This window comes from Tasmannia lanceolata, unplaced genomic scaffold, assembly GCF_043159265.1.
Source record: "Tasmannia lanceolata isolate RefF3 unplaced genomic scaffold, GAP_Taslan_0.1 ptg000019l, whole genome shotgun sequence".
NCBI lineage: Eukaryota > Viridiplantae > Streptophyta > Magnoliopsida > Canellales > Winteraceae > Tasmannia > Tasmannia lanceolata.
Genome location: NW_027518696.1, coordinates 4,002,099 through 4,019,152, shown reverse-complemented (window position 1 = coordinate 4,019,152; position 17,054 = coordinate 4,002,099). Strand labels below are relative to the sequence as shown.

At 38.7% G+C, this 17,054-nt stretch overlaps 1 pseudogene across 1 annotated transcript in view; it reads right to left on the bottom strand.

Annotated features, from left to right (window-relative positions):
- Nucleotides 1-12,382: 12,382 nt before the first annotated feature.
- LOC143853551 (sugar transporter ERD6-like 16) overlaps nt 12,383-17,054 on the bottom strand; it is a 29,322-nt pseudogene continuing 24,650 nt past the window's right edge. The window contains exons 3-18 of the transcript XR_013237171.1: nt 16,341-16,430; nt 16,140-16,200; nt 15,951-16,016; nt 15,749-15,814; nt 15,568-15,643; nt 15,200-15,264; nt 15,015-15,107; nt 14,834-14,914; nt 14,654-14,738; nt 14,513-14,559; nt 14,374-14,436; nt 14,227-14,286; nt 14,089-14,142; nt 13,899-13,958; nt 13,671-13,785; nt 12,383-12,767 (exon numbers count right to left, since the gene is read on the bottom strand). The product of XR_013237171.1 is annotated as a sugar transporter ERD6-like 16 (transcript). The remainder of the gene's footprint in view (nt 12,768-13,670; nt 13,786-13,898; nt 13,959-14,088; nt 14,143-14,226; nt 14,287-14,373; nt 14,437-14,512; nt 14,560-14,653; nt 14,739-14,833; nt 14,915-15,014; nt 15,108-15,199; nt 15,265-15,567; nt 15,644-15,748; nt 15,815-15,950; nt 16,017-16,139; nt 16,201-16,340; nt 16,431-17,054) is intronic.

The window sequence follows — 17,054 nt, the reverse complement described above, 5'->3', positions numbered from 1 at the left end:
CCCCAGATTACCCAATAGTGAATATCCCATATTGCTACTCTTTTTTTTATTCTCCTTTTATAGCAAGAATATCTTAGTTTGGCATCTCTACCTACCAATCAAACCCAATGAAATGAATTACATACGACAAAAAGTACCTTTCGCAAGATGGAAAATGGCCCAGGCCAAGTCGAGCCCCCCAAGTTGCAACGACCGGTGACCCTTGGCACAGTGTAAAAGTCGATGAAACTTTTCTCTGTATTTTCTCATTTCACTCTATACAATATATAATCAGCTACAAGTGTAATCGTGTACAACCAAAGAAAAAGATAAGGATAAGTCAGTTACAACATGAGAATAAAGATAAATCTGGATTCACCGCATTGTATTTGGCTACGTTCGTGAGATACTGGATTCACCGCAATGTATAAGGCGGCTTTTTTGTCACAAAAAAGCTTTGAAGGTTGAGGATGCGGAATTAACAAGTCATTTAGTAAATAGCATAGCCAAGTGAATTCACATGTTGCATTTGCCATGGCACGATATTCAGCTTCAGCGGAAGACCGAGAGACGGTTATTTGTTTCTTGGCCTTCCAAGAGATTGGACTATTGCCAAGGAAGGTGCAATATCCGGTTAATGATTTTCGAGTGTCAGGACATGAACCCCAATCAGAATCGCAGTAAGCAATGAGTTGAAGCTTACTGGAAGAGGACAAAAAAAATTCCTTGACCAGGCAAGTTCTTGAGATACCACAGCACTCGGAAAGCAACATCAAGATGTAGCTTTCTTGCAGAAGTCATGAATCGACTTATTATGTGAACAGAATAAACAATATCTGGCCTGGTTATAGTCAAATAAATTAATCGATGAATTAGGCGACGAATTAGGCGCCGATAAATTGTAGGGTCTGGTAGGAGCTCCCCATCAGTAGAACTTAGTTTCAAGTTTTGTTCCATAGGAAAATCAGTAGTGTGAGTTCCTAATAGACCAGCATCTTGTAAAATATCAAGCGTGTATTTTCTCTGTGATAAAAAATGCCTGGAGAATTTCTAGCGATTTCAATCCCTAAAAATATATTTTAGGGTTCCAAGGTCTTTAATTTGAAATTTAATATTGAGAAATGATTTGAAGTCATTAATGGATTTTTTGTCAGAACCAGTCACAATAATATCATCAACGTAAATTAATACAGCCATAAAAGAAACATCAGTGATTTTTATAAATAAGGAATAATCAGCATGTGATTGCTTAAATCCATGAGAGAGTAAAACTGAAGATAGCTTGGCGAACCATTGACATGATGCTTGTTTTAAGCCATAAGGGGATTTGTCGAGTTTACAAACCCTTGTCTCCCCCTTTTGTGCAAAACCAAGAGGAATGGTCACATAAACGTCTTCATGAAGGTCTCCATGAAGGAAAGCATTGTTTACATCAAGTTGGTGTTCTGACCAGTTCTTGGTGGAAGCAATTGCAAGTAAGCATCAAAGTGTGGTTAATTTCTCCACAGGTGCAAAAGTCTCATGATAATCGAGACCTTCTCGTTGATTGTAACCTTTTGCAATTAAACGAGCTTTACATCGCTCTATGGTGCCATCAGAATTGTATTTAATTTTATAAATCCATTTCTAACCTATAGCTCTAATATTAGGAGGTAAAGTTGTTAAGCCCCAAGTGTTATCTATGTCTATGGTCCCACTGAGGAGGATGACACAGCTAATACTATGCATCTGTTCTTATCAAAATAATCCCTGATCCACAATTTATAGAAATTTTTGGCTGCAACTGAGGCTACTTGATCTTATCTCGGACCTACCGAAAACAACTGCTGTCCTTTGTAATTATCCGCCATCTTTTGGGTCCAATTTGATAAAACCACCCCCTCAATTAGCCAAAACATAATCATGATCTGTGCAAATCGGACCGTTCATTTATCTACTTAGATAAACACTCATAATACTTGAGATTTGAAAAAAAGAAGACCAACATTTCCGGGTCTTCAAATTCTAATTTGCAAGACTCTACCTAGTCCAGGGCCAACTAGAAATTAAGGGCGTGTTCGGCAAGGCTTCCCATTTTCACATTGTTAGTTTTTACAAGATCAACAGTCATGATTTCACATACATGCCCCAGTAGGACCCATAAATTGCCATTAATTATTGATTTGTAAAAGTGACTTTATGGGTGGTCCTTGGCTCGTTTCTTTTGTGATATTTAAATCTTTGTATTTTTTATATTTTAAATTAATTTCTTTAGGAAATTACATTCAACCTAATAAGAAAAGATTACTATGAATCGATTGATTGTTTCATTGCAATAGCTGAATCTATATATAATAAAGAGGAAGGGGTGTTTACTATTCACCGCTGACGTGGACAGTCACCCCATCTACGTGGCACCCTCCTTTCTGTTTTTTTTTCTGGACTATTAAATAGGGATTAGCAGTTTAATAGGGACAAAGTTACTATTTCTTCTACCATTTAATAATAATTGAGGAATGATAGATACAAGGGAGCCCTTGCATAAAGAGCCAAAAAAGGGCTCTTCATCGGATCAAGTCATCAAATGTAATTGATTTTACTTTTTCAACCGATTTTAAAATGTAACTGAAAATGACGTGGATCCAATGAAGAGCCCTTCTTTGGCTCTTTATGCAAGGGCTCCCTTGTATCTATCATTGCTCTTAATAATTTCCTAATCGGAAGATTTCCCTAATAATGTGGCACGCACCTCTTTTTCAATTTTTTCGACCTAAAATCTCTCTTATTCGTATCCATTTGTTTCATATCTCTCTCCCTCTCTAACCTGAGGAGATTTCCTCACTTAAGCTTCATTAAAAACAAATTTCTAGCCACAAAAATCGCTTTAAGAAAATGAAACCCCACCATTGAAATCTTGAGTGGGCCATTATGTGAAACCACATTGATAAAATGGATAAAAACTGTTCGATCAATGGGCTGTATTTATAATAGTATGCCAATCTGTTCCATGGAGGCATGGACCCACAAACATGGGAGCTATTTGGTTTATTAATCTCACTCATCAATTGTGGGTCCCTTACCTGGTGAAGATTGGAGAGGGTCAAACTTCTTTCGGTGGGGCCGTGGTATGTAAATCACACCAATCTAAGAGATCAGAACCCTTCAATCAATGGATCAATGTGCTATGATATACTGTTTTACACCGTGCACATTCAAGGGGCCCACTTGATGAACTATTTATCCTAATACAACCTGTTGTCAAACCATTTTGAATTGAACCAAGCCCTTTCTAGTTTGATCATAGGTGCAATTTTGAAACACTAGCTTTAATCTTGTAGAGATTATTAAATTCAGTATTTTAATACTTAGATTTTTATTAAAATAGGCGACCCACATGGCCTTGGTTCAAAACCGAATGATGAACATCCCACGCTAAAGATAAAAGACTACAGAAATCAACGGTGTTTGACTGTTTTCCTTGGCAGAACCCTAAAATTGGCTGCATGTATCATTAAAATCAAGATGTTCTCAATAGCATTTTTGGCGGACTTGTGGTCCCCGGTTGGACCAATGAATCCGATCACGTAGACATGATGCATGTGGGGCCGATGGAACTTCTTTTAGGAATGAGCCTAACAGTCATAGTCTTATTAGTAGGGCTGCAACTCGGGTCGGGCGGGTCGGGTTTTGGAGAACCCAACCCTACCCGAGAAATATCTCGGGTTGGGTCGGGTCGGGTTTTTTTTCGGAAAACCCACGATTCCCAAACCCTGCCCTACCCATGATAAATCTCAGGTCGGTTCGGGTCGGGTCGGGTCGGGCTTTTTCACGTTGACGCAATTTTTTGAGGAAAATTCTTATTTGGCGAGGCAACTCAACTCATAGAAGCAAAAATTACACTCACATTACACTTGAATCAAACAATGATGTCATTACACTCATATTACACTTGAATCAAACAATGCTGTAATCAAACAATGTTGTAATTACAATCAAACAATGCTGAATCAAACACTTGAATCAACTCAACTCATAGAAGCAGAAATTACACTGACATACAATAACAGTGGGTGCGTGGGTTTTCACTTTTAACTTTTAACTAACAATAGAAAAAAATGTACATACTATAACTTATGTAACTCGGGTCGGGTCGGGCCCCTTCAAACCCGGCTCGACCCGAGATTCATGCGGGCTTTTGAATGCTCAACCCGGCTCGACCCAAAACCCATGAAACTTGAACCCAACCCAGGCTATTTTCGGGTTGGGTCGATGCGGGTCGGGTAAAACCCGGCTCGAGTTGCAGCCCTACTTATTAGCATTTTCCTTAAGGAAATGTTATCACTACTACTGTATTTTGATGAGGGCACTCCTCACTTTATTAGAAGTATGGTATGAGCATCACCATAGGATGATCCAAACCGTCCATTAGATAGGCCACAGCCTAAATAGATTGTGCCCCAAAAATCATTTCTATAGGTTGATCCTAACCCTCCGATCTACTGAGGGTTAGGATCAACCCTCTAACATTCAGATCGGAGGGTTAGGATCAACCTATGGAAATGATTTTTGGGGCACAACCTATTTAGGTTGTGGCCCATCTAATGGACGGTTTGGATCATCCTATGGTACTGGTCATACCGTACTTTTAATAAAGTGAGGAGTGCCCTCATCAAAATACACTAGTGCTGATAACATTTCCCTTTCCTTATTAAAGCATTAGTTTTTTTACGTTGCGGTAAATTCATGTACAAACATACATAAAAGAAGAAAGTATGTAAATGCATGTACTTCCTTTTTCACGCCTTTTGTTTTGATGCACTCCCACATAGTACTTATGTCTCCCCCCTATGTACCAATATGTACACACACATACATGTATCATAGCTAGTAACTTGGAAAAAGATACATTTAGGAGGGGATTTGCTAGGGTCCATTGCAAAAGGCATTTCATGGTTCGTCTATTGCATGTGACAGCAGCCACCTCGTGAATGGAGACAACAACTTTTGTCTTCATTCACGAGGTGGGTGGTCTGACATGCAACAGACCGGCCGCAAAATGCCTTTTCTGATGGACCCTAGCAATTCCCATTTAGGAGATATCAAAGATTATTAGCTATTAATAATGGGGATTTGTTACCATCTCAAAAAAAGAAAATAGTGGGGATTTGGTAGCGTCCATCGCATACGGCATTTCGTAGATAGTCTGTTGCATCTGACAGAAGCCATAGAGGCTCACTTTTCAGCATATTTTATCTTCATTCACGACGTGGTTGCTGTAAGATGCAATAAACCATCTGCGAAATGCCTTTTGCGATGGACGCTAGCAAATCCCTGAATAGGGAGACCGAAGTTGATTCCTCATAAGTTTATTTGATGTTACACATTGGGGGCCTCTTTGACTGCCACCAAAGTGGATCCTTAATTAGATATAAGATTATTTTGATTTATTCTTATTTGCAAAAATATGGGACATTAAAATCTCTTTCCAAGCCATTAACTACATTGTATAAAACTAGGGATTTGTTAGGGTCCATTGCAAAGGCATTTCGCGGTTGGTCTGTCACATGTTAGACCAGCCACGTCGTGAATGAAGGCAACATCTTTTGTCTCCGTTCACGAGGTGGCTGGTCTGGTCTGAAATGCGACAGACCAGCCGCGAAATGCCTTTTGCGATGGACGCTAGCAATTCCCATAAAACTATTATAACCTTTATTTGTAACGGATTTGCTTGGGACCATCGCAAAAGGCATTTTGCAGAACGGCTGTTGCATGATGGCTATTCTATCATGCAACAGCCAATCTGCAAAATGCCTTCCACGATGGTCCCTAGCAAATCCCTAATTGTTAGATGATGGAAGTGCGTGAATGCTAAACTGGGCGCTTTTGCAAAAAGAGTTGCAAGCCTGCAAGAGCGTCCCATTGGGAGTACCCCGTATTTATGACTGCACTAAAAAATACGATATTCAAGAAATGATTAATGCAGGGTCGGCTTGGTTTACGCAAGGGCACCCTTTAATTTAGCATTACATATTTTTTCTCCGAACAAGTATGCCGTAAAAGTACAAGTATGAAGTATGGTTCGGTAAAAGTACAAGTGACTCGGGTAAAAGTACAAGTATAGAAAGGACTAGTAGATAAATGACTTTAGACTATTGAACAAGAGTTACTTCATAGGCGAGTCTGCACGAAAACCATATAAGAACTCCCCTCATAGTACAAATCTTACTAGAGGGCCTGCTAAATGTTTCGAAGTTAAGAATCCCTCAAAAAACAAGCCCACATTGGTCAGAGTCATTATTAATGGAGGCAAAATCAGCTCTACGTTGGTGTCCTATTCATGTAAACGAAACTTTGAACAGAGAGTAGTTGAAAATTTGACCAGCCAGTAGTTATATCCAAGGCCCGGAGAGTAGAGGAATTGATCTTGGCTGATTGGTGAAGTGGAAATTTTCAATGAGGCCATGTTTGGCCACCATGAAAATTTATTCTATGGAATATTTGTGGGGACAATTGTGAGAGTTGAGCTGGAGATGGGGAATTGAGAGGGTGAGAGTGAGGGAAGAGATATCATTTTGGGATTTTGAGAGTGGTCAGCCACAGAATTTGATATTGGCACCTGGTTTCAGCCACATTGATCTTGCAAATTTCCCATATTAGTCTCTTGAAAATGTTTTTTTTGTTGTTGTGGGGCCTTATTATCAATCTGGTTGACGATTTAAATTGATTTGTATAAATGGGTATTAGTAATTTAAAGTAAATTGCTGGGGATCTTAATTAACTCTAGAGAGGAACCTCAACCTTTCCTCTCTACTAGAAAGACCTTTTAGCCCCTCATTATCTTTTGCAGTCTAGAAGCATGTTTTTGCACCAACTGCAAAAGAGACTAGCCGAGTCCAACCGACCAAGAGACACTAAATTCTTTTGCATCTTTGAGTTATACCACACCACCTAATCTTTTGAGGTTGAGCTCTTTGCCACATGCCATTTAATCATAGATCACTCTACACTCTTGACAGTAGATAGTTCTATATTGATCATTAAAAAAAATCTCTGGTCGCCTGATCAAACTAACACTCAACTGATCAACCAAAGCGCGATTGATCAGTCTTTAGTCATTCGGTCAACCACAGTGCAACTGATTAGTCTGTTGTTGTGGATATCGACCGTACAAAGAATTCCTTTTTGAAAAATTGATTTAATTTTGCTCATTTTTTTCTCCTAATCAATCTGAACTCCTCCTATCCACACACATGCAAAATCAAAACTAAATATTAGAGATTTGAAATGGAGGTTATCTCATGAAAAATATCATAAAACTCCACCCCTCACTAAAATCTTTGTCAGGCGTTCAAATCTTTGATGTTCGTAATCATTCTTTGTCAAAGATTTCTCCAACCAAGGCCATTCTTCTTGCCGTTGAACTTACGTTTGATATCTCCTTCCCGTAAATCAAGAAAATATTATATTTTTGGGCCTACCAAATTACCAAGAGGAATTCTAGACTGAAGGGAGCCCTCGCAAAAAAGAGGTGAAAGGACTCTCCCATTGGCTGCACATCACCATCATGTTTGACTTTTCAGCCGTTATTAATGCACGACGGTGAACAATAGGAGAGCCCTTTCACCTCTTTTTTGCAAGGGCTCCCCACATGAGGTGTTAACAATATTTTATATAGATTATGTCATAAAATATAAGTCTCCCGCCTCTCACGTGGTGTAACTAGGATAGCTACAAGAGAAAAGTCATGGTTATCATAACCTTTCATGACTATCTTTTCTAATCATCCCAATAGAAAACTAAACGAGAGAATTCAAATCCACTTTCTAGGAGAGTCCCATCGGTGTGGGAAACATCACACCTAATCCAACAGACCAACACTACCAAAAACACAAGAAACGAAAGAAGACAAAAAGACCAATGAAGGGAATATAAACCTAACTTCACCTCATATTGTCTGTAGCTAGAGGTTTGATTATGTTTTAATGTTAGAAAAATAACATAGAGAGAGAAAGAGAGGGCATCTAGAAGGCAGCCATAAGTTACGTCCATCTTACCATGACTAACTAAACGTTAAAAAACAAATGTAATATAAATCTGACCAAGTAGTTTGTCCAATAAGACAAAAACATGTGGTTCTATTGAATGATTCTCCTCTCCTCTCCTCTCTCTCTCTCTCTGTTATATCATGTGGAATCCTTTTCATTTTCTTTATGAATGTACATACATACATACGAACAGAGACAAAAACAAAAAAGGGGGCGTCGGCTGTTTGGAAGGGCTTGAAAAGGAGAGTGAGGTGCTAAAGAGAAACAAACTACAAGTGTTTCGTAATTATTTTACAAGATCCAAACGGCTAAGAAAATCAATGTTTTGAGGAATACTAAATATTGCCCCAATAATCTTTTATGGGATATTTGTACAAATAATATTAGTTTTGGATCTGACCGTTGGATCGAGGCTAATGATACACTGTTAGAATTGTCTAAATGGGCTCTGTAATGAAGTTAAATTAGGTCTCACAAGCTTACAAAAACTGCCATTTCAAAAGTTAAATCTCAATTATTAGTTTCACTTGCGGCTTTTGATAGGTTTCTGTTTAGCCATTTTGAGTCTTTTTTTCAGAGGAAGTCATATTTAGGCAAGTAAGGTCAAAGAGTTTCCACTGTACTGGGAGTTTTTTCTTATTTTTTTTCAAAAATTTTACCATAAAGGGTTAAGTCTAGGGTTTTGGGAGTTTGCAACATATATTACATGAGGAATGCTAAACTGAAAGGTGCCCCTTGCAAAAGCCATCTACAAGGTGCCCTAATATTACCATATCAGCAAAGTGCATTTATAAAATATCAAATAAAGGAATAACAATTGGTGAGATGGTCCAACTGGTAAAGATAAAAAAGAGAGTCTCTAGAAGCTCCCAATCAGCCAAATCGCTAGAACTTCTAGGAATCAAAGAGAAAGAAAAAACATCATTCAAGCATAATTCTTTGATCTCAACTATAAGGTTAGCAATTGTTCTATGTATCCATCAGATACATAGAACAATTGTAAATAAGGTAATCATGGATATTTAAGGTAAGGAATCAAACGCCTTTTCCATATCAACCGAAATATCGGTCAACCGTGGGCCTTCTACATCCACGCAGCATTGCTCAGTCAGGCTTTCATCATTACGATGCCTCCCGTCGGAGTCATGGCCTTGTCTTAGTCTCAATGTGGCTCAGCAAGCCATATTAGAAGAATTGCTTTCTACTTACAAGCTCTATTTGATTTGTGAAGTTGATCAAACCTCAGTGAAGAGCACGGACCTTGGCTTCCGTGGAGTCAGTGATGCCTATAGACTAGCAAAGGAATAGATGATCTCACGCGAAGAATTTCTAAAAATGCCTTCAATACCTTTCTTGCCTTGGTTACCAAGAGAGCAACTATCAACATTGAGCTTGATGACGTTTCTAAGACCTGCATTCCTCATATTATATTTTAGTCATGAGACAAGCTCATTTCTTCTCTCTTGAATACAATGTACTATATTCTCTTTTTCCTTGAGGATGCAAGGCTTTACCTAGATGCGATCTTCCACTTTGGTAACTTCTTGCAACTTCAGCTAAGCTAACAGGCGTTAACTGTCTCACTTATGTGGCCACGATTGACACGCCCGTTCATTTGTCTCACCCATGTGGCCACGATTAGCATGCCGATGCATTGGAAGAATCCACACCACTCATCATCCAAAAAAACAAGAGCTACACTATGTCTTTGCACATCATATTGTGGACCCGAAGGCCCATCGATCAAGCTCAATCCTAGCCGTTGGATGATCCACAAGAGATGTACGTGTAGTGCAATCAGTGACAAACAATCACTCTATCATGGATTGGTTGTGACATAAGATTAAGACAATCAAAAGGTCATACCATCCTCAATTTCCCTAGTTCACACTAAGTCTTCAATCAAGATAAACAATAAATCAGAATTCAGATACATTCAGACATATTAATTCAACATGATCAAGCAACTGTCAAAGTGCTAGTCTATCCAATCTTTTTTTTTGAAATAGGTAAGCTGGGGTTAGGCGGACCCCGACTAGATATATTAAGAAAGATCAATAAAGATACTACAAGAAAACAGAAAAGCAAGCCCCTCGCACATCAGAAGAAGGGCAAACAAACTATCAAAAAAACAACCTAACCGCTTCAGCAAAATGAAAACAACAGCCACAACACTGCCAAAATTCGAACAGCTACCACAAAAACAAACAGCACCAGAGCTAACAGCAGACCCAAAAACACCAGCACCAAAAGCAGACCCCAATTCATGATCAGCCTCCCGGAATGAGCCCACGAAATGGGGATCTTATTCCAGTAGAGGGGATCGGGGAGATGGATGGCAGCACACAGGAAGAAGGAGGCTTAAGGAGGGAAGCAGCTGACTTTCCCTTTTTATTCTTCTTGCTCTGAACTAAATTCCAAGGATCTTCAGACGATGGGGACGATAAAGAGAGAGAAAGGTCCGGAGGCTTGGTCTGCTTTGTAGATGTCTCGGGGATATCAGAGCCAATGACTGAGAATTTATTTCTAGATAAGGCACTATTGGTAGAAGGGGTTTCAGGATGATCCAAGCTGATCCTATTATGAGCAATTGGAGAATCAGAACTTAGCTGAATAGCTTTATCACTATCCTTAGTGATTGGCCTCCATTCCTTTCTGGATTGAACAGGAAACGAGATGGGCTGAGAGAGAAGGGGAGGAGGCATTTGGTTCTTAGGGCATCCTTCAGAAGAATGACTAAAATCAAGACAGGTTTTGCAAGGTTTGGGCTTCCATTCATATTCTACAACCTGAGTTTCATCTCCAGTAGGGGTTTGGATGTGGACAACATCAGGAAGGGGGCTTTCGGCAGTTATTTCGACACAAACTCTAGCAAATTGTAATCTTGAGGCCTCAGCAGTGTGAGAATCCATGTATAAAGGTTTGCCAATGATGCTAGATAGCTTTCCAATACCTGTAGGAGTCCAGAATTTCAGGTGCAATGCAGGGAATTTAATCCAAATTGGGATAGTTGAAAGTTTCAGCTTCTCCAAAGAACAGCCTGGAAACCATTTCTGCAGGATGAGAGCACGACCCCCAAAGGTGGTGGGGTATTCCATGACTTTAATGCAGTCCTCTTCCAGGTTGAACTTGAACAAGAAAAAGCTATTAGGGAGAGCAATTAGATCAAAGTCCCCTTTCAGCTGCCAGATTCTCAATAAGTGATTTTTAAGAGCAGTGAAGTAGGGCCTCCGACCAAGAAAATAACCCAGAAGACAATTTTCCCATTTAGACTTTGCTTCAATAAAATCACCCTCCTTGAAAGCTGCCTTTATTATGCCATCAAAATCACCCTGCTAGTCTATCCAATCTAAGATCGTTGAGTTGGCCCAATTAAAAATGCTTCATATCAGGACCGTTGAATTATCAGGAAGCAATAAAATTCTGACATGAGGGCAAAAAAATGTTTCTAAACTAATCCCAGTCGTCTCTGATTTTTCAAATATCACTAAAGCTTTTCAAGAATGCCTTTTGAATTCAATTCTCAATTATAGAAAATATTCTTCAGCATCATTAGCTTTTTCACCCACCTTCTAAACTAGTTTCATGTAGCATTAATCTCCTCCATTGATCATGAAACCCATTAAAAAATTGTCACAAATAGAGATGGACATGTGGCTGGCATCCAACCAATAGCAAGTAAGGACTCCGATCTCTCCTATAAATATAGGCACAATCTCCCAGGTATGGGGCGGTTTACCTTTTTTGCATTAGTTCAAGAGTTCTCATCAAAGAGCTCATTTCATTGCTGCCGATTCTGATTGGAGAGCCTCTCAGGAGTCCAAACTCCAGGTGGTTTTCTAATCGTTTGCTCATGAGGGTAAAATTCGCCACCAATCGGAAGTAAACACGTGGCATTAGTCAGAAACGGACACATGGCAAGCATCCAACCAATAGAGAGTGAGGTCTCTATCTCACCTATAAATTTAGGCACCATCTCCAAGGTATGAGACTTTTTACCATTTTTGCATTCAGTCAGCTCAAGAGTTCTCATCAGAAAGCTCATTTCAGTGTTGCCAGTTCTGATTGGAGAGCCTCCTTGGAGTCCAAACTCTAGGTGGTTTTCTGACCGTGTGCTCGTGAGCTCTGGTCACCTCCTCATGTGTGCTTCCAGCTGGGACCCATTCAACATTAGGTCAGATTTCAGCGGCAACAAAACTAGAGGGCTCTCCTTAACCATCATTTAAGATAAAATAAGGAAGAATCAAGGTCTAGGATGATTCTGGGAAAAAATACACGATTAGCCCTTAATCAATCAACAGGAAATCATGGAGCACATAGACATATTATTTGTCTAGAAAATATCAAAACGCATTTTATTTGAGGTACAATCATAAACCTATAAAAACAATATATCAATCATGATTTTGATCTCTAAATCAATTCTTCGGCACATTACTGAAATCCCATTTCCAAAAGAGCACTTCAATTGCTTTATGCTACAAAAATCACTCTATCATACATTTGTCCAATGCGATTACAATGGGAGAATCAATTTAACTGGACTCTGTCAAAAAGGATGCTACAATCATAATTAAATACCATCATCATTTTCAAAATGCTTCATTAACAAGTACTGATGTAATGTTCTTCTTTTCCTTTTTGCTCTCTAGGACCTCATGGATGTCTGTATTTCTTCAAGAGTTCGCCCCTTAGTTTCTGGCACTACCTTTGCAACAAATAGAACAGTTGTTGCACAAATTCCAGAGAAGATGAAAAAAGTACCTGAAACCAGAATTTAAAAAAAACATGTTGAGCATTATATTTTGAAGTGAATCTTATAGTTAGAAGGGTTGCAATTGGATGCAATTGTAACTTCCATTTAATAACCAGTGCCAAGAAATAAAAATCATAACTCAAGCACAAATTTGCAAAATGAACATGGTTTTTGCATCGATAACTACAAAGCAATCCACGCATTCTGTACTCTGTGAAGGCTTTTTTCAGTCTCAGTGACCCATCCATAAAGAACTCAAACTACTGATATTGAGCACTTTCTATAAGATTTTTAATGTACTTGCATAACACTTATTTTTAATGTCCATAATTGGTGGATTCCAGGGTTTCCTTTATTATTATAAGGGATTTCCTAAGATCCATTTCAGAAGGCATTTCGCGGCTTGTCTGTTGCATGTCAGACCAGCCACCTCGTGAATGAAGACAACAGCTTTTGTCTCCATTCATGAGGTGGCTGGTCTAACATGCAACAGAGCAGCCGCGAAATGCCTTTTGCGATGGACGCTAGCAATACCCTTATTAGAAATATGGGATTGGTCCCTACTCTCACACAAGGTTTTTATTTCTCTCTGTTGGACCGCACATAAGGAAGTGTGGAGAGAGTAATAAGACCGCCCCAGATCGTTCTTCAATTTGTAGACGATCAAAATCATCCCAGGATAGAGGAATCATCTTTGCCAAAAGATTAAAATCCATGGACGGAGTTATTTATGTCAGATCTTTTCTTGCATTTAATTTATTCAATCACATGCTTATGATTTGATCACGGAAAATGGTTTTATACTTCCCAGATGCTGTTAATTCTAGATGCAAAAATAGATCATTAAAACCTATACTAGTCCACGGTAAATTATGGATGATTGAAAATGGGGCCACATGGATTTCCTTTACCTGATGAGCTCCAGCTCACAAAAAAGTTGAAAGTATATGAAACTGCCCAAGACCCAAACCAGTTCACCAGAGTCACCAAGCTTCCAGCGATTCCCTTTATCTCTATCGAGAATACCTGAAACAAAGCAATTCTCAGGCAACATCATCAAAAACTTGGGATTTGGTCTTACTAACTATGCAGAACAGGTTATGCCGAAAAAAAATCAAAGGGCTTTAGAGTTCTCCTACCTCTGACATCATAACCCAAGGAACTGCTCCCATTCCCAAAGAAAATGACCCTATGAATACCTGTTTGCAATTAAAAAACAAAAACCAAACAAATAAGAGATTTTATAAAAAGATGCAACTCTACAACCATTTTCTTATTTTGTATAACATGGCTACAATGCACTTTTTTTGTCATGTAGTATTAGTTTACCAGTATGCCTGCGAGAGCTAGTATGGGTACCCAACCTAGTAAAAGTTCATGGCCCTGTTTCAAATAAGGATCTTAGTGTACAATATTAAGAAATTTCCTGGGGACTAAGGCATTTGGGATTTGATATATTGAACTTACCTTAAAAAAGAATGAGACCCCAGTTAGAAAGCAACCTATGGATGTCCCTGTTGCAGACACCTGAAATGCAAAACAAAGCAAGGGATTATTTATCAAGGACGTGTGTGATTGATTTTCAAAGATAAAAGAGTTTACACTGTTTACTACCATTAGAAGAGGTCTTCTTCCAGTTCTATCCATTAAGATTGCACCCAATGCAGTTATAGGAACCTGTAAAACACTAAAATCTCAGTAATTTTGGATAGAAATTTCTAAAATATCTAAGGACATTGACAGTGTTGAGCACCTGAACACATCCCATGGCAATAGTCCCAACCTTGCCCGAAGAAAATCCTAAGATTACAGATAGATAATAAACTTTATATAATTTTGTAAAAAAATTGGGAAAAATATTAAGTAAAAAGTATTTCAAGCAAGCTCCCCGTACCAGCATTCTCAAAAGTTTTGCTTGCGTAAAACACGATCCCATTGACCCCTCCAAACTGTTGAAACACCATCAATCCGACTCCGACCTGCAAAATGAAATTCAGTTATGCTAGAAAGATCTGATGTAATTGGCACGTCCTTTGCAAGAGAGTAACAAGTACTAAATCATTAAGTTGCTTACAATTAATGGATGGGCATATCTCCTTTGAAACAAGTCCTGTATTTTAGCCTTTGGGAGCTGGTCAAGAGTTTGTATATAGTCCTGTGCAACAACATTAGCCCATCATAACCAGTTCATGATCAGCTTTATTTCAAAATTCGCATTATCAAAGGGTGTTGATGTTTAGAGTTAGAATTAAGACTAGAATTTCAGCTTCTTCATGAGAAATATCAGCATTCTTCCCGCGAAGAAGACGCAAGGCAGCTTCGAAATCTTTCTGGCGGCCAACCTTAGCCTGAAACAAGGTATAATTTGTCATGTATGGCATCCTCTTTAATGTTATCTGCCGTACATCAGTAGTAAAATTCTTTACATTTAATATCTTACCAGCCATCTAGGAGACTCTGGAATGAAAAATAGACCCAAAAGTTGAATCACACATGGAATAAGTCCTGCATGCAAAAGTCCACAATGAATCCCTCATCATGGTTCGACTTTTCTCTAGTCCATTTCTTCTCCCCTTATTTTCTCTCCATTTCTTCTTATTGCTTTTAAGATAGCCTAATTTCTCAACAGGCTTAGATAACACCAAACATAATCACATAAAAGTTGTAGGATGATTTTGCATGTAGAAGCCACAACTTCTCCTGAAAACTAGGTGGTCATTTTTGTCTGTTATGTGAGCTTTCACAGGCAAAAACACCGTGCAAAATTGCAATGGTGCGAAAGTGGCTACCACTTTTCTTAAAACTTACCAGTTAGTGCCAAAGTGCGCCACGTTACAACTGTTCCTACTATGTAGGCAACAGATAATCCAGTACAAATCATGAGCTGGGAAAGAAGAAAATAGTAATTAGATTCAAATTTACACTAATCAGACCCACTAATGTTTAGTTTATCATCCTAATGATCAGCTCTTAACTAAGTTTCTTCCACCTGATTTATCGTTGTGAGACCTCCTCGGAGATTCTTGGGTGTAATTTCAGCTATGAACACTGGTACCTGTTCATGAAAAAGCTCAATAGTAAAGAGTATTTAAAGATTAACAAAACTATGAAAACATTCAATTCAGATTTATTGAGTGTCTAGTGACTTTTAATAATAGTCAGGGAAGAAGAAATTGTTAACAGATGCATACCACATATGAAAGAACTCCAATTCCATATCCTGTGCAAAATCTTCCAATGTCGAGCGACAAAGCACCCTATTAAGAATCAATATAGAGATGTTATAATACAGTTTGAAATGAATGAAACTAATTCCTTAAAATGTTATTTAGAGTTTAAGTTTTTCATGCACTCAAATCGCTAAAGAGAAGATTACAAACCTGTGCAAAATAAACAAAAAAGCCATCCTGCTATGCAAAAGATAGATGACATTCTCATTGCCTGCATTCATGTAACAAATCAAGTTGCAAGAAGAGAAGGGGCAATTTAGCTTTGAAGTGCTTGAAAAATGAAAAGATGGCATCTCAGAATGATAGTTACACTCGGATAATGTTCGAAGCCAATCTTAATTGTGTTCTTACCCCTTTCCGGCCAATGAAATCAGCTATGCGCCCACTGGTTACTGCACCGATCATTGCACCAATTGTCACTATGGAACCGAATACTGAATACTGCATAGTGGCAAAAAATATCAGTGCTGGAAATATCACACTTCGATGTAGTCATCTGAATGCTTACAGGGAACTCAGGGCATAAGGCAAATCAATTTGAAACTTTTGGGTGAATATCCAAATGCACCCATAAATGATTACTGTAAACACAAGACCCTCCAATGCCTATTGAGATGATATAACATTAGAAAATCTTGTGCTGAAGTCTTGTATTTGGAGGTGATTTATCACTGGAGCAAACTAATATGCATAGCATAAACGTTGGATGGTAAGACAGATCTTGGATGACATTCTCGTTGCGAATGAGGTGCTCCTCGACTCAACTAAAAGAGAAGGTAAAAGGGGGATCTACGTAAAATTGACATGGATAAAGCCTATGATCATGTTGATAGGAATTTCCTCGGTTTCATACAAAGTAAGATGGGTTTTTAGACAGAGATGACAAAGCTGGATTAGCGAGTGACTACCTTCAGCATCATTCTTGATCCTATTGAATGGATCCCCGGCAGGCTTCTTTGGCAATACAAGAGGACTCCAATCTCCACATACTTGTTCATTATGGTGACAGAAGCCCTCAATCAATTATTGGCAAAGGTGGAGGAGAAAGGATTCATCAAAGGATAG